The sequence below is a fragment of the Suncus etruscus genome, chromosome 18, assembly GCF_024139225.1.
Source record: "Suncus etruscus isolate mSunEtr1 chromosome 18, mSunEtr1.pri.cur, whole genome shotgun sequence".
Classification (NCBI taxonomy): Eukaryota; Metazoa; Chordata; class Mammalia; order Eulipotyphla; family Soricidae; genus Suncus; species Suncus etruscus.
The window spans coordinates 62,132,884-62,156,173 of NC_064865.1; the positions used below are offsets into that span (position 1 = coordinate 62,132,884).

Here is a 23,290-nt window from a genome sequence, read left to right on the forward strand (position 1 = left end):
CCTTCCTTCCTTCCTTCCTTCCTTCCTTCCTTCCTTCCTTCCTTCCTTCCTTCCTTCCTTCCTTCCTTCCTTCCTTCCTTCCTTCCTTCCTCCCTCCCTCCCTCCCTCCCTCCCTCCCTCCCTCCCTCCCTCCCTCCCTCCCTCCCTCCCTCCCTCCCTCCCTTCCTTCCTTCCTTCCTTCCTTCCTTCCTTCCTTTCTTCTTTCTTTCTTCTCTCTCTCTCCCTCCCTCTTTCCCTCCCTCCCACCCACATTATCTCCTGCACTGGCTCCAGGTCACGTGACATTTCACAGTCCATGTCAGACTCACAGCTGGCCTCCATTCATGTGTACACTCAGGAATAACCAGACACGCAAAGCATGTGCACGCTCACACACACAGGTGAACCGCTCCCATGTGCACTCACACGCAGTCTATGCACATAGCATGACAACAATCCGCACATATACATGGCACATGTGAGCAACCATTATGAAGCCTCATCCCTCCAGGTAACTTGACCTTACCTGCAAGACCCCGCCCATTTCCTGGGAGGGGTCTTGGAAAAGGTAGATAAAGCCTTTGACCCAGGGGATTGGGGTCTCGCCTTTTGGTCTTTGGCCAGCATGGAGGTCAAAGGGAAGATGGCTGACAGGAGTCAAGATGCAGGGCTAGCTAAGAATGGCTGTGCTTGAAAGGTTATGATAGAGGCCACACATGTGGTGGATAAGGCATGAATAAAGCTGATACTTCCTGAAGCCTGTCTCTGGATGAGTGATTCCAATGTTCACCTAAACCTGGGACCCGCCAGCTGGATGGGGGTTGCGGAGCCACGTGGCCTGGGGTGACAGGAAGAAATCCCTCCATCCACCACCATCGTTAATTATTTAACACAACACCCTTATATTTCATACATATATACAGATTCACATATAGGCACATTCCAGGTATGAACACACATTCACACACGTACACAGACGTGTACACACAGTCAAACACACATACGCACAGTCCTCTCGCAAGGCTCTTGCAACTCACACACACGTACAATCACGCACACCACACATGGAAACGCATGAAGAGGAACCCATGACTGACCCTCCTGGCTCTGTAGGATAAAGCCCAGGGCCCACAGGCACCCCCTTACTCAGGTCCTTTTCTGGGGTGCATTCTGAGAAGACAAGAATCAGTGAGATCCTAGTACTTGGTCCCCGTGGGTGGGGTCCACTGGCAGGGGTGGGAGTCATGGTGCCCCAGCTCAGATGGGTTATCGGGGCTCAGTGAGCAGGGCGGTCATTATAGGTGCCAGGCCCAGCACCCCGCTGGCATTTGAAGGGAAAAGACTCTTTCAGCAGCCGCACCTTCTAATTACCTGAGGTGTTTGAGACTCATTATCTTCAAGGCGGTTCCTTCCGCCTGATAGCAGAGGCCAGGCCAGCTGGCCCTGTCCTGCCTGCCTGCAGAGTGGGGGCTCTAGCGGCCCCAGTGGGGACTCCCTGCTGCACTGGAGGGGCGAGGTTTTGTGAGGGCAAACATGGATGCTTCTGCCTGTCCCCCAAGGGTTCTGGCTGCCTCCAGCCCTGAATCCCACCTGCTGGCCAGACCCTTCTGTGGGCTGGTGCCAGGGACCTCCTGGCCATCCTATCTGGCCCTTTGATGTTGAGGGGACACCCACCCCATCCATGTGGGTTCCACACCCTCCAACTAGGCACCTGACCCATGTGCTCCCCACTTTTGCTGTTCCTCAAGGTGGGAATGTGGGGGCCAAGGTGCTGGCAGGTGCTGAGCTCAGTGCTCGGCTTCTGTCCGAGGTGCAGGGCAGTCCTGGCTTGTGCTGCTGAAAGAAGCTTCGGGCTCTGACCGGTCTGCAGGGCAATGGGCTGGGGGAGGTGGCACCCAGGGCTGGGACTCAGGATCATCCTTCCAGTGCAGACCAGCGGGCGAATGTGTGGACCCCTCAAAGCCCAGAGGAGGGGAACTTAGGGGCTAAGAACAGAGCCGTGACCTGGGACCTGGAATCGGTCAGTTTGATCCTGAGAAAGGGCTAAAGGTGTACTTGGAAGAGTAGTTTTCTCCTCTTCCTCTTTGTCTTTTTCTGTCTGTTTGTCCTGCTCAGACTCCACAGCCAGTGTGCAGGGCAGGTGTTTTATGTCTTCTGCCTCTTTTTCGCCTCTCCTTGGAACTTTGGAAGTTTGATTTTTGTTTTGTTTTTGGGTCACACCCAGCGGTGCTCAGGGATTGCTCCTGGCTCTGCAGTCAGAAATCGCTCCTGGCAGGTTCGGGGAACCATATGGGATGCTGGGATTCAAACCACCATCTGTCCTAGATCAGTTGCCTGCAAGGCAAACGCCCTATCGCTGGGCTATCTTTCTGGCCTCGGATGTTTGATTTTTAAAGTCTTCCTTCCTTCCTTCCTTCCTTCCTTCCTTCCTTCCTTCCTTCCTTCCTTCCTTCCTTCCTTCCTTCCTTCCTTCCTTCCTTCCTTCCTTCCTTCCTTCCTTCCTTCCTTCCTTCCTTCCTTCCTTCCTTCCTTCCTTCCTTCCTTCCTTCCTTCCTTCCTCCTTCCCTCCCTTCCACCCACCCTCCCTCCCTCCCTCCCTCCCTCCCTCCCTCCCTCCCTTCCTTCCTTCCTTCCTTCCTTCCTTCCTTCCTTCCTTCCTTCCTTCCTTCCTTCCTTCCTTCCTTCCTTCCTTCCTTCCTTCCTTTCTTCCATCCTTCCCTTCCTTCCTTCCTCCTTCCTTCCTTCCTTCCTTCCTTCCTTCCTTCCTTCCTTCCTTCCTTCCTTCCTTCCTTCCTTCCTTCCTTTCTTCCATCCTTCCTTCCTTCCTTCCTCCTTCCCTCCCTTCCACCCACCCTCCCTCCCTCCCTCCCTCCCTCCCTCCCTCCCTTCCTTCCTTCCTTCCTTCCTTCCTTCCTTCCTTCCTTCCTTCCTTCCTTCCTCCCTCCCTTCCACCCACCCTCCCTCCCTCCCTCCTTTCTTTCCTTCCTCCCTCCCTCCCTCCCTCCCTTCCTTCCTTCCTTCCTTCCTTCCTTCCTTCCTTCCTTCCTTCCTTCCTTCCTTCCTTCCTTCCTTCCTTCCTTCCTTCCTTCCTTCCTTCCTTCCTTCCTTCCTTCCTTCCTTCCTTCCTTCCTTCCCATTTCTGCCACAGGGTTACTCTGGATGTTCTGTCCACAGAGCAAAGGTCTGACAAGAAGCTGGATTCCTCCGACGGCACCTCGATGCTTTGAATTTTTATGGCACATTAAGCCCTTGAAAATGGGCTGGAGAATTAAATTTCTCTCTAAAGTTAAGGAGCCATTTTTAGCATGTGAAGTCTTCCTGGTGTGCTCAGTGTGTAGCCAGCACTATCAAGGCCTTAGGAGAATCACATGGCAGAATCCTGCCCTGGCCGGGCCATGGAGAGGGATGGGAGTCCACATGTGCAGGATGCATGAGAGAGAGTTTGAGTGAGTTTGTGAGTGTGTGCATACGTCCACATGGACCTATATACTCCTTTTCTGCTCTCAAGTCAGAGGCCTGTGCACACACCATATTTCACACCCAGAACATATACTTGATCATTCTTCCATGTCTCAAGCCCTTCTGTCAGAAAGAAAGACAGTCAGTGGCTGGAGCAATGGCGCAGGGCGTGCTAGCCTAAGATGGACCGCTGTTTAATCTCCCGGCATCCCATATGATCCCCCCAAGCCAGAAGTGATTTCTGAGCACATAGCAGGAGTAACCCCTGAGCATCACTGATTGTGGCTGAAAAAGCAAAAAAGAAAGAAAGAAAGAAAGTAAAAGAAAGAAAGGAAGGAAGAAAGAAAGAAAAAAAGAAAGAAAAAAGAAAGAGAAGAAAGAATGAGAAAAACAAGATAAAGAAAGAAAGGAAGGAAGGAAGGAAGGAGGGAAGGAAGGAAGGAAGGAGGGAAGGAAGGAAGGAAGAAAGGAAGGAAGGAAGGAAGGAAGGAAGGAAGGAATGGGGACTAAACCTGCAAATGTGACCGATATCACAAATATGATGCACATTGCTGTCACCAATACCAGCAGCTTGACAAGCAGAGATTTGGGCAGGGTTTTGCTCCTTCTCTTTCTGCCTTTTTCTTCCTTCACTTTTTTAAGCTCCTTCTGAGAGCTGGGAAAAATGGGTACCAAGCAGGTGGTGAGGAACCAGGAAGAATGGGTGCTGGGAAGATGCTGAAGATCCAGGGAGGGTGAGTGTCCAGTGGGTGTTGGGGTTCGCACAAGATTTTGCTCCCTGCTTTCCCTGGCCCTGCTCAGAGAGCCCAGCTTTCCTGACTTCAGTTGCTTGCCATAAGATATTCTGAGGTGCTGTCTTGGGGGTCTGAGCAATGACTGCTCAGAACAATCCCCCCAAGCCTGCACCCAACTCTCTTCTTTATATCTAAGCTTCTATTTTTATTCCCCCAATGGGTCACCTTTGGTTTCAGTAACTATGTGGCTACTACCATCTGTTAAAGTTGAATTTCTTTGTTATTTGTTATTTTTTGGGGGGAGGGGCCTCACTTGGCAGTGCTCAGGGTCTATTCTTTGATCTAAGTTGTAAGCCCTGGTGGTAGTTGGGTTGAGGTGTCAGCTGATGTAGTGAGGACTGATTGACTGCTGTTATGGGTCAGATGTGTGGAAAGTGAATATTTTCTACTTTATCAGTAGGGTGACTGTTCAGGCATAATTTATTGCATGATTAAAACCATTTTTAATACGAAATGGTCCCTGTAGTTGACTATGCATCTGTGTTCTTTGTTCATGAAGTCAAGTCAATGAAGACTTCTCTGTGGCTGATATGAATTTCTGTCTGCATTTTACTCAATAAATTGTATAGACTCAGGTCTGATATTGAGGCCTTCTACACATGTGAATTAATGTTTGGTTTGCTTTGAGTTAGGAATTCCCCCCCCCCACTTTTTTCCCTTTTGTAGGTGACTGTCTATTTTTCTCAGTATAATTTGCCTCCTTCTCCCACCTGCCTCCTTTGTCATTAATTAATTGCCCATGTGTCTGAGCCATTATTACGGGGTTCTCAATTCTATTCCATGAAGCAGAACAGACCATACTGTTTTTATTACTCTATCTTTAAAGTATAGTTTTAAGCTGGGAACACAGTGGCTCTCAGCTTCTCTCAGAACTGCCTCTTTGTGGCTACTTATGAATTTTTATGGTTTTGTGTTATTGTGGAGCTCGAGTTTGATTGTTTCCTACACATTAAAGAGAACAGAAGAATGCCGTTGACATTTTAAGAGGAACGGCATTGGATCTGTGTAATGTTTTATCGTGTCATAGTGTTCTAGGGTCAACATGGACAACTTTAATTCTTTCACCTGTGAACAGGGAATATTTTTATTACTGTGTGTCCTCTTCTATTTTTTCTCATAATGACTTGTGGTTTTTCACACATGAGTTTTTTTATTCTTTGTTTCATTTATTCCTTGGTGCCTAATGTCTTCAGGCTCTATGTTATTATTTCAATATGGGGTTTTGGGTCACACCCAACTGTGCTTGGAGGTTAGTCTCAATTCTGTGCTTGGAGACCATATGGTGCTGGGTATTAGGGTCAGCTGCATGCAAGGAAAATGTCTTACTCCTTGTCCCACCTATCTCTATCCCTGGACACTATTTTAAAGGAGTTGTCTTTTTAAACAGAATTGTCTTCTAAAATGGAGCTGTCTTATTTTTATTCCTTTCTCTTTCAGCTCATTGTTTGCAAGTTTTCATGTGTTGATTTTGTGGCCTGCAACTCTGCTGTGAGTCAACCTTCTAAGTTTTAAAAACATGATTATTTTAGGCACTGGGGTTTATTGTTAGAGTTTCATGCATAAAACACTTGAGCACCAAACCCCCTACCAGAGTGTACACTTCCCCCACTATATTCCAGTGTCTACCGCCAACAACCAGCTTCCTATTGAAGACCAGTCCTTAATTTTTGTTGCCTTTGAGTATTTATTAACCTACTTGTTTCCTCAGATCCCTCCTCCAAGAGAAATTATGCTGGGCCCATCTCCTGATGTCACTCAGCACAATTCTCTCAAGAGACAGCTGCCCAGTAGCAAGTGGCATCGACTTCATCTTTCCCAATCATCAAGATGTCTTGTCTTCTCTTCCAGTGTGTAGACATGTGTGGTTTCCTAATCCACTCATTTGGGCTTGGAAACTTGAGTTGTTCTCAGATTTGGGCTATTGCGATCATGCTGTGGTGGACCTAGGACTGCTGATGTCTTTTTGGAATAGAATCTTTGGGCCTTTGTGGGTAGATGCCAAGATAAGGAATTGTTGGGTCATATAGCAGCTCAATTCCTAGGTGTTTTTTTTTTCTTTTTGAGGTGTTCATATTGGGTCCAAGAGGATTGATTCAGCAGTGAAAGAGGGTCTTTTCCCCCCACAACCATCCCAACACTGATTTGTTTTGGCGATGTCTTTCATTATTTTTTGATTTGCATTTTCCTAACGATTAGGGATAAAGAACAGGTTGGTTTTTTTTTTTTTTTTTTTTTGGTGGTTTTTGGGTCACACCCGGCAGTGCTCAGGGGTTATTCCTGGCTCCATGCTCAGAAATTGCTCCTGGCAGGCACGGGGGACCATATGGGACGCCGGGATTCGAACCGATGACCTTCTGCATGAAAGGCAAACGCCTTACCTCCATGCTATCTCTCCGGCCCCCTAAAGAACAGGTTTTTACCTTTTTTTTTTGGTTTTTGGGCCACACCCGTTTGATGCTCTGGGGTTACTCCTGGTTATGTGCTCAGAAATCGCCCTTGGCTTGGGGGGACCATATGAGACGCCGGGGGATCAAACCGCTGTCCGTCCTATGCTAGCGATTGCAAGGCAGACACCTTACCTCTAGCACCACCTTCCCGGCCCCTGGGTTTTTACCTTTTGACCACCTGTATTTCTTCTTTGTGAAAGTTTCTATTCATCTCTTCCCCAATCCTTTTTCCTTGTAAAGTTCTACTAGTGCTTTATATATCTTGAATATTGTCCCTTTATCAGATGAATGGTGGGCAACTTTTTTTCTCCCAGTTTGTGAGGCATCTTTTTAATTCTGGTCATTGTTTACTTTGTTGCGTAGAAACATCTTATTTGGTCATATTTGTTGATCTTGGCTTTCATTTGCTTGGCCAAATGGTATCGGGTCATTCAAGATGCTAGTATCTTCAATATCCTAAGCATGTTCTACCTATGTTTCCCTCAATATTACTTGTGAATTTGTGTTTCAGAGCAAGGTTCTTAATCTATTTTGATTTGACTTTTGTGTACAATGTGAAAAAGGGGCCAGCAGATTGGGCACTTGCTATGCATATGGAAAATTAAGGTTTAATCTCTGGCACTCTATATGGTCCCCAAAACCCTGCCAGGAGTGATTCCTGAGTACAGAGACATGCATAAGCATTGAGACCATTGGCTGTGACTCCTCAGCCTCCTGTCCCAAATTATTATCGTTAAGGTGATAGGTACACAGTGGTGCTGGCATTGATGATGTTTATTGGACAATCTTTGTGTTCCACTTGGTGTTTGAGGCTTTTTATGTATCACTGAATTTTGCACCTATGTTTTATCAGAAATATTTATCTGTAATTTTCTTTTGATTTTATTATATATTTTTTAAACTTTATTGATTGATTGACTTTGGGGCCACACCCAGTGGTGCTCAGGGGTCATTCCTGGCTCTGCAATCAGAAATCGCTCCCTCCCCCAGCAGGCTGGGGGACCATATGGAATGCTGGGAATAGAACTGAGTTCCTCCCATGTCAGCTGCATGCAAGGCAAATGTCTTACCGCTGTGCTATCTCTCCGCCCCCATTATTTATTTATTTAGTTAAAGAAAATGCATCACATAGTTGGCCTAGTGAATCATAATACATGTTTCCAGATAAGTGAAAGTAAAGTTACTAAAAATGTAGAAAGAAAAATAAAATAGAAAAGAAAATGAAATAAGAAATAAAGAAAAGAGAAAAAGTATAGTAGCAAGCACATCTGTGAAAATTATTGTATCTCCAATGAAATCATCAACATCATTGGCAGAAGGTTTAGTAAGTTCTTGTTGTTAGCTGTACATTCTGTTAAATTGGGGTGTTTTTTTTTAGCATGATAGCATCAAGCAAATGAAGATGTTCAGAAATTCAAATCACTATTACTGATACTATGACTTTCAGAGACATGTTATTAGCTGATAGGCCTCTTGAAAGAAGGAAGATACCAAGGGAGTGTGCCCATACTCACTTCAAAAAGCTCTATTGATATTAGCCAGCATATCTGAAGTGTGGTCAGATTGGTGTCCCCAAAGGGAGTCATAGAGGGTCGGTGATGAGCAGGCCATCTGGGTGATGGAGGCAGCAGACGTGGCTTCAGCAGAGTGTGGTCTTGGCCCGCCCTGTCCTCCCGAGATGGTCAGCTTTCTGCTGTGTGGCTGGTGTAGCCGTGATCTTTCATGGTTCAGTTTACATCACGTTCAAGTAAAGAGTGAGCCTATGGAGCTGACCTGCTTCATACTGGGAGACCTGCGATTTTCTTGTTTAGTAATCTCTTCCCACTTTTGATAGAAAGGCAACATTAGCTTCATGGAATGTTAGAAAAGACTCCCATTTCTTTGATTTTTCTGGAAGAGTTTAGGAGCCTTGGCGATAATTCTTCTTTGAAGAGTGGGTAGATCTTAACTTGTGAGCCAGTCTGGGCCTGGGCTCTTTTTATTTATTTATTTATTTTTTATCGAAACCATTGTGAATCACAAAGTCCTTCATAGTTGGATTTCAGGCATACAGTGACAGTGAATTGCGGCCATTCCCACCACCAGTGTTGACCTCTCTACACTAAAGTTCCCAGCCTGCATTCTATGCACCATTCTTAGCCCCTTGGTCTGCCAGTAGAAAAGATCCATTTTAAGTTTATATCATTATAGTTTGGGTATCTTGATTCTATTGTTGTTGACTTTGGCTTGAGTATTTAGTTCTGTTCTCTCTTTTTTTTTTTTGGTTTTTGGGCCATAGCCGTCGGTGCTCAGGGGTGACTCCTGGCTGTCTGCTCAGAAATAGCTCCTGGCAGGCACGGGGGACCATATGGGACGCCGGGATTCGAACCAACCACCTTTGGTCCTGGATCGGATGTTTGCAAGGCAAACGCCACTATGCTATCTCTCCGGGCCCAGTTCTGTTCTCTTTTATCTCCACCAATGCACCTGAGACCATTTGCCTCCTGGCCCCCATCCTCTTTTTTCTTCTTCTCACTTGTATAGAAAAATGCAGAAATTGAGGTAAAACAAAGCAATTCACACCCCAAGGTTCTATGAACTAGAAAGGATCCCCTATCTAGAAGATAAAAATAATTTTTTTTTTTTATAAAAGGGGTGGTGGCAGGACCAGAGCAATGGCACAGTGGTAGGGCATTTGCCTTGCTCGTGGCTGATCCAGGACGAACCTCGATTCAATTTCCCAGCACTGAATATGGTCCCCCAAGCCAGGAGCAATTTCTGAACACATAGCCAGGAGTAACCCCTGAGCATTACCGGATGTGCCCCACCAATAACACCAATAAAGGGAAGGTGAAATTTTTCATAGGTGCAGCAAACTTTGGGAAAATTAGAAAGGAAGTACCTTTGGCCTAAAAAAAACAGCGTGTCCCTATCCATGAAGCATCTTTTCATAAGACCAACTACAGGCTCCAAGCATACAAATTCTGGGCTCTTGTTTTTAAGCGACACACAGCTCAGAGCTCCTTTCCTCAGCTGTTCTAACCCACTCTCAGAACTCACTGAGAGAACCCTGACACAGTGCTGTCATTGGGGACACTGTCCTCCGTGAACCAGACAGACGCATGGTTATGTCAGCTGCTCTCATACCCGCAGTGGGTTGGGAAATCGTGGAGCAACTCTCTTCGTCTAATTGGGTGGTGTTTTGATGCTCATTATAATAGATAATAGTTGGCGTTAATCAAAACAACCAACTTTCTAATTGAATTGATAAACCAATCAGTCCCCCAAGGCCCTTTTGAGCACAGGATGCAAAGTGAGAATAATTACATATATTTGTACAATATGGTAAAAATTAAAAGTAAAAAATACATATATGTGATTTGTAACTGTAATTTAGTGTCCTGGGGATTTTTTCTTCCTATGATAATTATCATCAGCGATTCTCTGGGGAACTTGCTCATAAAATTCATTTGTATTTTGACAAACAGAGGAAACCTACTTTGCAGACGAAACAAACAAACGCTATGCGTTGTTCCTTCTTATTCTGCAAACTTGGTAATTGAATAGACTGACCCTGGACTGTGGGAGCCCTTCCCAGTGGGGGAAGATGCGCCTTGAGAAAGCGCTGGCTGGCAGAAAATCCACCACACCTTGAAGAGTTTGACCTGCTGAAATAGTCTGTGTGTCTTGATGCGGGCAAGGAAAGCTGTACTGGCACCCAGGTGGTGGGCAGGGTTGTTGTGAGCTGGGGTTTGCCTCTGAGCCTGGAATTGGGGGGACAGAGACAGAGGGGCTGGAGAGTTCCAGGGACTTAGGGAAGTTCCACACAAGAGGAGAATTGAACCTGGCCACTGCAAGGCAAGTGCCCTCTCCACTATACCATCTCACTAGGCCCCCATTTGTTATTTATTTATTTGGTTTGGGGCCACATTCAGTGATGCTCAGGGGTTACTCTGGTTCTGAGTTCAGAAATTACTCTCGGCAGGCTTGGAGGACCCTATGAGATGCCGGTGATCGAACGTTGGTTGGCTGCATTCAAGGCAAATGCCCTCCCCGCTGTACCATCATCGCTCCAACTCCCCCTTTATTTTATTTTATTTTATTTACTTTTTTAATCCATATCTACTTATTTATTGATTGATTGGTTTTGGGGCCATACCACTCAGGTGTTACTCTTGGCTCTGCACTCAGAAATTGCCCCTGGCAGGCTCAGGGGACCATGTGGGATGCTGGGAATCGAACCAGGTCCTTCCCAGGTCAGCCGCATGCAAAGCAAATACCCTATTGCTATGCTATCTCTCTGGACCCTCCTCTTTTATTTGAATTAAAAATATTTTTGGTGGGCTGGAGAGTAGTACAGCTGGGCATCTCTGATGGGTTCAGGATCTGATTCTGTTTGGTTTTGTCTTACCCATGGGGTCAGATCTTTCCCTTCAGCACCTGGGTTCATGGGAGTTTGAACCTTTTAGGCTGCTTCCCCATAGCCAATCATCCCTGGACAGAATTTCTTGTCAGAGTTTTCATAGGTAGCACCCCTGAGGGACCCCACTAAGTCTCTCTGTCCCTCCACCTCCCAAGAGTTCAGACTGTCTGAAATAATCCTTGAGAAAATACCATATTTTTCGCTCTTACGACACACATAATTTTTAGATGCTCTCTTCCCCTGCACTAGGTTTCAGCTTTAGGCAGCATTCACTCCATAAGACGCACTTTTGGGGTAGGGAAAAGTGCGTCTTATGGTATGAAAAGTATGGTAATCCTTGACTGTAGAATCTTTGAGTGTATCATCCTGGCTTCTGGCCTCTACAAACACTCTGGGTCTTCTCCAAAGTCCCCAAGTTCAAGCAGAGTTGCCTGAGGAGAGGAGAGGACAGGAGGGAAGACTTGGGATAATGATAACTCTTGGGACAATGAAAAACTCAAGGCCCCCTCACTGCTGAGTTTGGGGAACAATTCCTGTAAACCATCCAGAAGAGTCTCCCATGTTTGGGGAGCAGGATGCAACCCTGGGATCAGACTCAGCATATTGAGGGGGCTCTCCAGGTGGGAAGACTCTTCTCACAGGCTCACAAGATGTTCTTGCCACACATGAATATGGCTTTGGAGCAGCCAGATTTACCCATGAACACCACCACCATGCTCCCTCTTCTATAGATGTGCTCCCCTTTCTACAGCTGTGCTCCCCCTCTATCCTGGAGCACAGGATTTCTCCTTTTGTCTTTTTTAGACTCAGGACAGAGAGACGTGGTCATCCGATGATTATTTCAGTGGACCCATTGCCAGCTACCAGCACCCCAATCTTCTTTATCACTTCTCCCTGGTGGGATACCCAAATATTGGGAAAGAAAGGGGTAATAAATATCTTTGCAGGTTCAACCACTCTCAGCCTTTTCAGGAGCTGAATGACTTAATCAGAGAAAGAAAGAGGAGAGAGGGGGAGAGAAACAAAGAATGACAGAGAAAGAGAAAAAGAGAGGAAAGAGGAGAAAGGAAGGAGAGAAGGAAGAGAGAGAGAAGAGCGAATGAGAGAGTTTTCTCAGCTCATCAAGTACCTGCGCTAGAGGATTATACCACATTTCACGGCGTCACTGATGCGTGAATATCACCGTTTCGATTTGACTTCAGACCAGTCAGAACGCTGAAGTCCATAAAGGTTTGCCAGTGTAATTGGTATAATGGGGCTGTTTATTTGAATGTGGGGTAAGGTAATTGGCATAATAGGGCCGTTTGAGTGTGGGGTTATGTTTGGACACTTCTGTGGATTGTAATTACTAGTGAATTTTCATTTATTTTGTGCTTTGTGTTAAACTTTGCCTTTTTGGTTCAAGCAAACAAACATTTCTTTTTAAGGCTCATTCCTTTATGTACTTTTTTTTCGGGGGGGGGGGCGGTTCACACCTGACTCTGTGCTCAGAAATTGCTTCTGGCATGCCAGGGCATACCTAAGCTTTTAGGGGGGTTCAGCCCACCAGATGTATCCTCAGATTTTCCTGGTGGGTAGAACGAATTTAACCCCCATAGGGTTCCTCAAAAGGCCCACTGTGGACGCCTTTTTCCCCTGTGTGGATGGTTGCGGAATTTCCAAAGAGATGCCTGGCATCACCTTTTCAGCCAGTATTTGACATTCTCTCCTGTGTATATATCAGGCAAAATAATGGCCTCTATCAAATAATTTGGCTCAGAAATTCCAGCACCAAAGTTTATCTGAGAACTCCTTTTCTGGATAATAGCCAGCCCTAAAAGCAAAGACGATTTTTCTCTCCTTTTCAAATATGTCCTTTGCAGCTGCAGTTTCTGGTAATCAAGGGCATAACCAGAATACAGATTTTGACTTTTGACCCTCCTTTAGAAATAGGGAAGCTCATTCTTGGGGATTTGGTACCTCCCTTTACTTAACTTCTAAAACTATAGAGTCCAGCCCAGGAAGATCAAGTTCCTAGATATTTTCTACTCCCTCCTAATCCTAATTTTGCATTTAAAGTGAGTTTGCAAAGTTACCTTGAGTTGTAACCTTCTTTGTATTTTTACAGTCACACCCATAGTTTAGGTATTGTTACTGTTGTACTATGCTTTGTGATTCTAATTATCTTTACCTCTGGCTAATTTTACCCCTATAAATTTCCCTGCTCAAAAAATCAAGCTTGTCACACTCTGTCAGAAGATGTGTTGACCCCACATACACTGTGTGTGGTATCATTATTTCATATTTCATATTTGACCGCTCGTGTTACCTGCTTTCCTTTGTGAGGGAATATTCATCCCCACTACAGATGCTGAGACGCAAGATGCCTGCAGCACTGGTAGGCTCAGGAGACCATATGGGTTTCCAGGAATCAAACCACTGACCATCCTGGGTTGGCTGCGTGCAAGGCAAATGAGCCCTACCATTGTGCTATCTCTCCAGCTTACGTGCTTTTTGTTTTTTTGTCTTAGAGATCTCTCGGAGGCCTTGCTGGTCTGACACCCACTGTCTGGTCTGCTTTTCAAGGCAAGGTAGGTCTGCCGCATCTTGGTTTCCTTTTCCAACTGCAGGCTGACTTGATCCTGAAATCAGAAAGTCTATACCTTGTTTACTGACAAATATCACCGCTTGCCTCTTCCTGTCCTTCTCTCTGGAGACATTCGATGGCCCCTTTATTGTATAATTGAACATTTATCGCACCTTCCAGGTTGTTTCCTGGCTTGAGTTTCTTGGTCTCTGCTGTGGATTCTGAAGAATTTCTTTGACCCTGGATTCTACAATGTTCCATTTTACCCCCACTGAAAGGCCTACTTGGTGGTGCTCATGGGATACTCCTGGCTCTATGTTCTGGGGTCGTTCCCCATGGTGTTTGGGAGACCGTGTGGGGATGTGTGGGATGGAACCCAGTTTCCTGTCTGCTTTGACAGTGCTCAGCCCATAGAGTGACCTTTCTGGCTCCCAATTCTTCGCTACTTCTTCAGCTTTGGGGAACTGGCCTTCATCAACCTTGGTGACCACGTGACTTATGTGAGGCCGTTTATGTCTTGGCCTTGCAATGATTTGGACCATCTATTTCCCATTCCCGATTTTCCATTTTCCTTACCCGTCCTTCTTGTTTCTATGGGTCTGGATGATATTTTTTTTATACCCCCTTTTCTTTTTTATTATTAAAATCTTTATTTAACATGATAATTACAACCATGATTGTAGTTGGGTTTCAATCACAAACAGAACACCCCCTTCCACCAGTGCAATGTTCCCACCACCAGTGCCCCCGATCTCCCTCTCCTCCACCCCTGCCTGTATTCGAAACAGGCATTCTACTTCTCTCATTTATTAACTTTGTCATGCTAATTGTTAGAGTAATTATTTCGTAATAGCATTCACCACTTTTTGTGGTGAGCTTTATATTGTGGGCCAGTTCTTCTGGCCCTCCCTCTGTTGTCTCTGGAATTATTATAATAATGTCTTTACTTTTCCCCCCTCCCCTCCATGCTCTTTCCCTCCCCTCCTTTCCACTCCTTTCTCCTCTCCTCCTCTCTTCTCCTCTCCTCTCTTCTTCTCTTCTCCTCTCCTCTCTTCTTCTCTTCTCCTCTCCTCTCTTCTTCTCTTCTCTTCTCCTCTCTTCTCCTCTCTTCTTCTTCTTCTTCTTCTTCTTTTTTTTTTTTTTTGTATTTTTGGTTTTTGGGCCACACCCGGTAATGCTCAGGGGTTACTCCTGGCTATGTGCTCAGAAGTTGCTCCTGGCTTGGGGGACCATATGGGACACCGGGGGATCGAACCGTGGTCCATCCAAGGCTAGCGCAGGCAAGGCACCTTTAGCACCTTTACCTTTAGCGCCACCGCCCGGACCCTCTTCTCTTCTCTTCTCTTCTCTTCTCTTCTCTTCTCTTCTCTTCTCTTCTCTTCTCTTCTCTTCTCTTCTCTTCTCTTCTCTTCTCTTCTCTTCTCTTCTCTTCTCTTCTCTTCTCTTCTCTTCTCTTCTCTTCTCTTCTCTTCTCTTCTTCTCTCCTCTCCTCTCCTCTCCTCTCTTCTCTCTTCTCTTCTCTTCTCTCCTCTTCTCTTCTATCTTCTCTCCTCTCCTCTTCTCTTCTATCTTCTCTTCTCTTCTCTTCTCTTCTCTTCTCTTCTCTTCTCTTCTCTTCTCTTCTCTTCTCTTCTCTTCTCTTCTCTTCTTCTCTCCTCTCCTCTCCTCTCCTCTCTTCTCTCTTCTCTTCTCTTCTCTCCTCTTCTCTTCTATCTTCTCTCCTCTCCTCTTCTCTTCTATCTTCTCTTCTCTTCTCTTCTCTTCTCTTCTCTTCTCTTCTCTTCTCTTCTCTTCTCTTCTCTTCTCTTCTCTTCTCTTCTCTTCTCTTCTCTTCTCTTCTCTTCTCTTCTCTTCTCCTCTCCTCTCCTCTCCTCTCCTCTCCTCTCCTCTCCTCTCCTCTCCTCTCCTCTCATGTTTGGGTCACTCCTGACAGTGCTCAGGGTTTACTCCTGGCTATGTGCTCACGGATCACTCCTGGCAGGCTTGAAAACAATATGGGATCAAACCAGGGTCAGCACATGCAAGGCAAATGCCCTACATACTGTGTCATCACTTCATCCCCTTTCCTTTCATTTCTCATCACTGTGAACCTCTGTCCAACAATGGACATGCCAACCCAGATGCCCATCCTTCCTTCCTGGGCAGGGTGGTGCTGTGGTATAATCCAAACCAACTTGACTCAAGAGGAGCTGCCATTGATGACGGGACCCCCAGAGGGCTCCTGGACTGGAGACTCTGCGTTAGCTTCACTGGGAGCTCCTGGCCCCTCTGCTGTCCCTATGGTCGTCCCAGCACCTGCCCTGTCCTCACACCATTTTCAGAGCAATTCTGTCCAGAGTCTGTGGAGCAGCCAGGCCCTTCCCAGACCCCTTCCTGGAGGAGTGTGCAGGGTCTTCTGCTTCTGGATAGCTTGGGGACCCTTTCTGGGGAGAGGAGCCATAGTCTATAGGGCAGCGAAGACCACAGGCTTTGGCTACCTCAGACCCGGCATGTTGTCCTTGAATACCACAGTCATCCTTGCTCTGTCCTGGTCATTGAGCTTGTCCTAGTCATCACTTCCCCGACCATCATCCCATCCTCCCTTCACTCTCTCCCAGTCATCTCTGTTCTGGTCATCACCTGTCCTGTCATCGTCTGACCTCATCACTGACGTTGTTCCAGTCACTCACCCTGTCCCTCACCATCACCGTCCCACTGCTTGTCTTTGACCATTGTCCAGGCCCACGTTTCTCTCCTAGTGCCTCTTGGAGTCTGTCCAAGCCCATTAAGCTTCCCCCTTGACCATGCAGGCTCTGCCCCTCCTACTAGGCTGCACTACGCCCCTCCACACCCCTCTGTCCTACAAGTGGGTCTCCCTTGGGCCACCACTCCATGGGTGGGGTTGAAGCTGGCCTGTCTCACTCACTCTGACCCACTCTAGCTGGGAAGGTGTCAGCATGCTGTTCATCCTGTTTATGCCTGATGAACATCGAGGATGGAGATTCCTGTGGAAATGAGGTGAGAGAAGGAATGGGATTGAGATATATTGGAAGAATGAGAATCTGGGGTGTAGTTATCCCTGGATGAAGACGGTGGTTATGAAGGTGCCAGCCCAGAGAGCTGATTGACTCGGGCCATGGCATCCCTGAGCAGGAGGAGGAGAACTTACCGAAAGTTCCGACCATTCACACGTTCTCTTCAAAACGAAAAAACAAACCAGCAGTCATCAAAACAGGAAAAATAAGCAAGTTCCAGAAAGTGGGGCTGAATATTGGACTCTTTAGAGGAAAGACACGTGGATTCATTAATGAATTAGGAGGCTCATGCAGTTTTTAAGGTAATGCTGTTTTTGAGATAATATGGTGACTTATTTTTCATTGCTCCCTCTCAACAGGTCTTGTTCTTTAATACTAATTAAAAACTTTCCACATCCTCTCTTAGGAAGTGAAGTCGACAGCCAGAAAAATATTAAAGCCCCAAACAAAAACCAACAAAGGAAGAATTGTTGCGATGGTTTTATTTGGATTCTCAACACAGTGGAATTTGCATAAATTCTAATAAAGCAAAATGAAAATCCATTAACACTTGTCGATGGTAATTAACATGAGCTTGCTGTTTTAAATGATGGTATTTCAGACATATGGAGGGAAGAAGGCCTGGAAGATGCTAGCTAGAGCGAAATAGGAAGATTATAAAGCAAGAGTGATGGTATTCAGAAAGCCCCCAATTTTAGGGAGGAAATAAAAGTTATTTAGGCTTTTAGAAAACATTGAAAAATGCTTTTCATTTTATAATGTATAGATTAATTCCAGAATTCCACCAGATGTTTATTTTACAAGTTACATATGACACTTACATTTATGCACATTAATGATAATTTACTACTCAGTTCTAATTACTACCCTCTGGAGAGGAGGGGCCTGTTGACAAATATTGATTATTTAAGACAGACTACAGAAAACCCATACTTTTTTTTTTTTTGATCAAAACAATGCAAGAGAATTTACATTTTCTTTTTTTCTGGGATCTCTGACTAGTTAGAGCACGAGTTAAACCACGGTGCTTTGAAAACGAATACTTCCAACTTGGTGTTTTGCTTCGTAGATGGGTTGATTTGTTTGGGACAAAACACATTCTGCTAAAATAAAAGGCCAATTTCTGCGCAAATAAGAGAGTTGGAAGCCAACAGAGTGAAAATACAGTAACCCAGGAAGGGCAAGGAGATATTTGAGCACTGAAGGTGGCTGTGGTGGTGAGGAGGGGTAAGGGTGAGGGGCTGAGGGCTAGGATGGTGATGAGAAGGGGAAGGAGCTTCTAGAACAATGAACAGGATGAGACCATGCAGAGGGGGATGGAACTACTATGGTTGATGAAGATAGAGATCGTGTGACTAGAGGAAGAGAAGGAAGAGGACGACAGGGAGAATTGGGAATGAGGAAGGGGTGATGAACAATAATGATGAGGATGAGGGTGATGGTGGGGATGAAGGTAATGGAAATCATTCCTGGAGGGCTCGGGAGGACCTATGGAAGGTCCTCAAACTATGGCTCATGGGTCACTTCAGGCCTCCCAAATTTTTTGTTTATCCCAGTGGGTGTTTTTCCACTACTTCCTGTCCTGCTTAGCAGCTAACTCATCCGGGCAAAAAGTGCTCATGTGTGGGATATGGGCTGCACTCTCCAACACTCTTCAACTCCCTCCTTCTGTCTCTCGAGTCTTCCTCTCAGTCTCTGGTAAGGGTCTTCAAACAACTGCCTGTGGGCTACTATTTATAACATTAAAAAAAACCCTATATTCAGGGCCTCCAATGGTTTGAGTGAAAATAAACTGGCCCCCTGTTTACAAAATTTGAGGACCCCTACCCTATGGGATGCCAGGGAGAGAACCTGGTTGGCTGTATGCAAGGCAAATGCCCTCCCTGCTGTGTTATCACTTTGACCCCTGCCCAAGTAATTTTTAGTTGCCATTTCTCCCTTCCCCTATTTTATGTCAATCTTTAGTTGCAAAGAATTTGTAATTTCTTGTAATTTCTTATAATTCCCAGAAGAAGCTAGAGGACAGTTGGGCTGTGTCATAGGAAAAGTTAGACTCAAGGTATAAGCTCCATTCAGCCCTGGAGGCAACTTGGTGCACGTCTGACCTCGGAAAGAACATGGCTGCATGTTTTTGTTTTATTTGTTTTATCCATGTCTAGTACAGATGCAGGAAACCAAGAAATAAACTAGTACAAAGGCTTAGTCTGAACTGCATGTGCAGTGACTGTTGGGAGAGGCGAGTCATTTCCAGAACTTTTATTGTCTTTGATTGTCCAAAGATGATTTGATTTGATTGTCAAGCTGTCTTAGGGCGGAGGCTGCATTGGGCAGGGCTGGGGCCCAGAACTCCGAAAATAGAAAAAGCGGTGAAGACTTGGCTCATAGGTAAGGACAAAGACCCGCACTGGCTCAGTGCAAAGAAGCTGTAAGTCTGCTTTGAATCAGCTGGGAGGGTCTGGGCTTCCAGGGGCTTTTTCTGCTCCCAAGATACTCAGGGAAAGAGAAAGACACATCATTGATTTGCGGTCGTGATTCCTGCCTTATGGTTGGAGAAACTGAGTTCCTTTGAGCCCAAGAGGATGGGAGAGGCTGAAACACGGGACTGGCAGATGGATTGTCGGAAGCGTTGTTGAGGTCATTGTTGAGGAGAGTCAGTGATGTCCCAGCCCTTGTCTGTGGGAAATGTGCTCACACCTTCACGCCTTCAATGTGGACTGACCTTTAGATGAGAATCAATCATGGAAAACATCCCCCAGATCACTGAGCTGGGTCCATGTTACCACAGAAAACCATCTTCAAACACTGTTAATTTTTTGTTTGTTTGGTTTTTGTTTTTTTTGGGCCACATTCAGTGGCGCTCAGATGTTACTCCTGGCTCTGTGCTCAGAAATCGCTCCTGACAGGCACGGGGGATCTTATGGGATGCTGGGATTTGAACCACTGTCTGTCCTGGATTGGTTGCATGCAAGGCAAAAGCCCTACTGCTGTGCTATCACTCCATTCCAAACACTCTTAATTTTTATTCTCTTCACAGAGGCAACTCAGATGAGCGACTTCAAGAAGTGGGTAATGAGCAGGAAGTCAGTAGTATGGCCGGATGTGGGTCAGCATGGTTTATAAAGGGAGTCAGCAAGGCTAGAATTGGGTTAGCATGGCCAGAAGTGGGTTTGCATGACCGGAAATGGGTGTTCATGGCTGGAAATGGGTCAGCATTCTAGAAATGGGTCTTCATGGCCAGAAGTGGGTCAGCACAGGTGGAAATGGGTTAATGTGGCCACAAAGGGGTCAGCAGTAGCTGTAGCTAGGCCAGAGAGACTCTGCCAGAGGGAAAAGGATGGGCTGATGAGCCTCACACACTTTTGCTGTCACATCTCTGTGTGTAGAGGTTTTCCACACCCAGAGACCAAATGCCTGGGACAAGGAACAGGAATGGACTTCTCTCTCTTGGAGTCTGTGGAAAAGCCCTGACCGGGCCCTTGGCACTTCCATTTTTCTTGCTTGGCTATAAATATTCAGCGGCCACCATTAGCTCTTTCATTACTATCAGACTTGAGATGAATTGTGGTTTTTCCCACTGTGTGTATGGTTTCTAATGATGGGAAACATCTCTTTATATCAAGAAACTACTGCAGCAGATGTATTTTAACGACTCTTGCCCAGTAGTCAAGAAACTTGTGCAAAACAGTCCTAGGCTTCCAGAAACCGGAGCCAAGGGACAGAAAACAGCAGTGGGTGGGCTTCAGAGAGGCTCAAGAGAGATGTTGATGGGACTCCCACTCTCCAACAAAAGAGTTGTGTCTTCATGGTCAGTGTTTCTGCAATGGGTGTGTGTGTGTAGGTGTGTCTCTGTGGTGTGTGTGATTAGGTGTAACTATATAGTGTTGTGAGTAGGTTTAACTATGTGGTGTTGGGCTGGAGAGATAGCATGGAGGTAAGGCGTTTGCCTTGCATGCATAAGGTCAGTGGTTCGAATCCTGGCATCCCATGTGGTCCCGTGAGCCTGCCAGGAGCGATTTCTGAGCATAGAGCCAGGAGTGACCCCTGAGCGCTGCTGGGTGTGACCCCCCCAAAAGAAACCAAAACCAAACCAAACCAAAAAATATGTGGTGTTGTGAGTAGGTGTGACTATATGGTATGTGTGAATAGGTGTGACTATATGATATGTATGAAGCCATGACCCAATCGAAGGACCCAAGTGTTGCACTTTCATAAGGACCATCACATTCATCATGGCACAGATGAACTTCAGAGCCTTTGGGGTGTGGAGCAATCCCAGATGATGCCTACAGACCCCAAGATCTCTCCTATCCTGGCAGGACTTGGCCAAGTTGTGTGGGCCTGAGAAGTTGATATTTAGACTCTGTAGTTCAAATCCCTCTTACTCACATACATACCACTTAGACTTTCATCTACTCACACACATTACACAGCTACACACCTACTCACACCACTAGTTACAACTACTCACACAGACCGCATAGTCACAAACCTACTCACACACACCAAACACACCAGAGTTTTTCAACCACTGTGCCGTGGCACACTAGTGTGCTGTGAGATATTGTCTGGTGTGCCATGGGAAAAATTCCAATTTCATTCATAACATGCAGCTTCAGCTTACAATCATGTCTATTTGTGAGCTGAAGCTGCATGTTATGGACGATAATTGGCTCTGGTGTCACTGTTACACTGACAGGAGGAGATATTGAAGTAGATCATTGATGTGCAGAAGAGCACCGATGGATCTGGACTCTGGAGGATTATCGCGAACACAGCACAGAAGAGCGCTGAGTGATAGATCTGTATGGAGACAGGTGCAGAAGAGTGCTGAGTGTGCCTGGAGAGATAGCACAGCGGTGTTTGCCTTGCAAGCAGCCGATCCAGGATCTAAGGTAGTTGGTTCGAATCCCTGTGTCCCATATGGTCCCCTGTGCCTGCCAGGAGCTGTTTCTGAGCAGACAGCCAGGAGTAACTCCAGAGCACAGCCGGGTGTGGCCCAAAAACAAAAACAAACAAACAAACAAACAAAAAAAGAGTGCTGAGTGTGACAGACAAGTGCAGTAAGTACTGCGTGACAGTGAGGCAGGAGCAGATACTGCAGTGATGAACAAGTTTTTGAAAAGGAAAGAACTGGACTCTGAACAAAATTCAGAACCAGATGAGAGCCCAAAAATGAGTGGGGATCGAAGAAAGAAATTCTCTGGCACAAGGCAATATAGTGAAAGCTCTATTCCATTTGGATTTACTTTCACCGGAGATGCAAAGAAACCAACTCCACTGTGCGTGGTGTGTGGCGAAAACCTATCTAACAGTGCTATGGTCCCAAGTAAACTTAAATGCCATCTCCAAATGAAGCACTCTTGGCTTCAAAACAAGAATGCGGACTTTTTGTTCACCTACATGAAAACATGGAGGAACAGGCAACTTTCTTTTTTTTTTATTTAAACAACTTTATTACATACATGATTGTGTTTGGGTTTCAGCAATGTAAAGAACACCACCCATCACCAGTGCAACATTCCCATCACCAATGTCCCAAATCTCCCTCCTCCCCACCCGAACCCCGCCTGTACTCTAGACAGGCTTTCTATTTCCCTCATACATTCTCATTATTAGGATAGTTTGAAACTTAGTTATTTCTCTAACTAAACTCATCTCTGTTTGCGGTGAGCTTCATGAGGTGAGCTGCAACTTCCAGCTCTTTTCTCTTTTGTGTCTGAAAGTTATTATTGCAAGAATGTCTTTCATTTTTCTTAAAACCCATAGATGAGTGAGACCATTCAAAACAGGGAACTTTCATGAGAAAAAACACAAATGAAAATGAAAGAGCTCATAAAGTTAGCTATCAAGTTGCTGAACTTATAGCCAAGTCAAAAAAGTCACACATTATGACAGAGACATTAATACTTTTCCCCTGCAAAGCTATTGTAGAGGAGAAGCTCAGATCTAAGGAAAGAGCCAAAGTCCCTCTCTCAGACAACACAATTTTCAGATATATTGATGACATGTCTGCAGACATCAAAAGTGTGGTTATAGAAAAAATCCATATCAGTGATAAATTTCCATTGCAACTTGACGAGTCTACTGATATCAGTGGACATGCTCAACTCTTGGCCAATGTGCATTGTGTGGGTGGCGATACAATTAGAGAAAACTTTTTTTTTTTACAAGGCATTGCCAGAAAAAAACAACAGGAGAAGACATTTTTCAGGTCACATCAGAATACCTTGAACAAGGAGGACTTAAGTGGGAAAACTGCACAAGTTATGCACTGATGGAGCTGCAGCCATGGTCAGGCAGACCAAAGGCTTTGTAAGCAGAGTGAAGGAAAGAAATCCAGATGTGATTGGTACTCATTGTTTTTTTTATTATATTTTATTGAAACACCTTGATTACATACATGATTGTGTTTGGGTTTCAGTCATGTAAAGAACACCACCCATCACCAGTGCAACATTCCCATCACCAATGTCCCAAATCTCTCTCCTCCCCACCCGACCCATGCCTGTACTCTAGACAGGCTTTCCATTTCCCTCATACATTCTCATTATTAGGACAGTTCAAAATGTAGTATTTTCTCTAACTAAACTCATCACTCTTGGTGGTGAGCTTCCTGAGGTGAGCTGGAA

The 23,290-nt window shown here is 45.6% G+C and overlaps 1 protein-coding gene across 3 annotated transcripts in view; it reads right to left on the minus strand.

Moving 5' to 3' along the window:
• The window catches only part of TMEM14C (transmembrane protein 14C), a 1,060,545-nt gene that overhangs the window by 188,204 nt on the left and 849,051 nt on the right, over positions 1-23,290 (minus strand). The gene's annotated exons all lie outside the window — the stretch shown is intronic.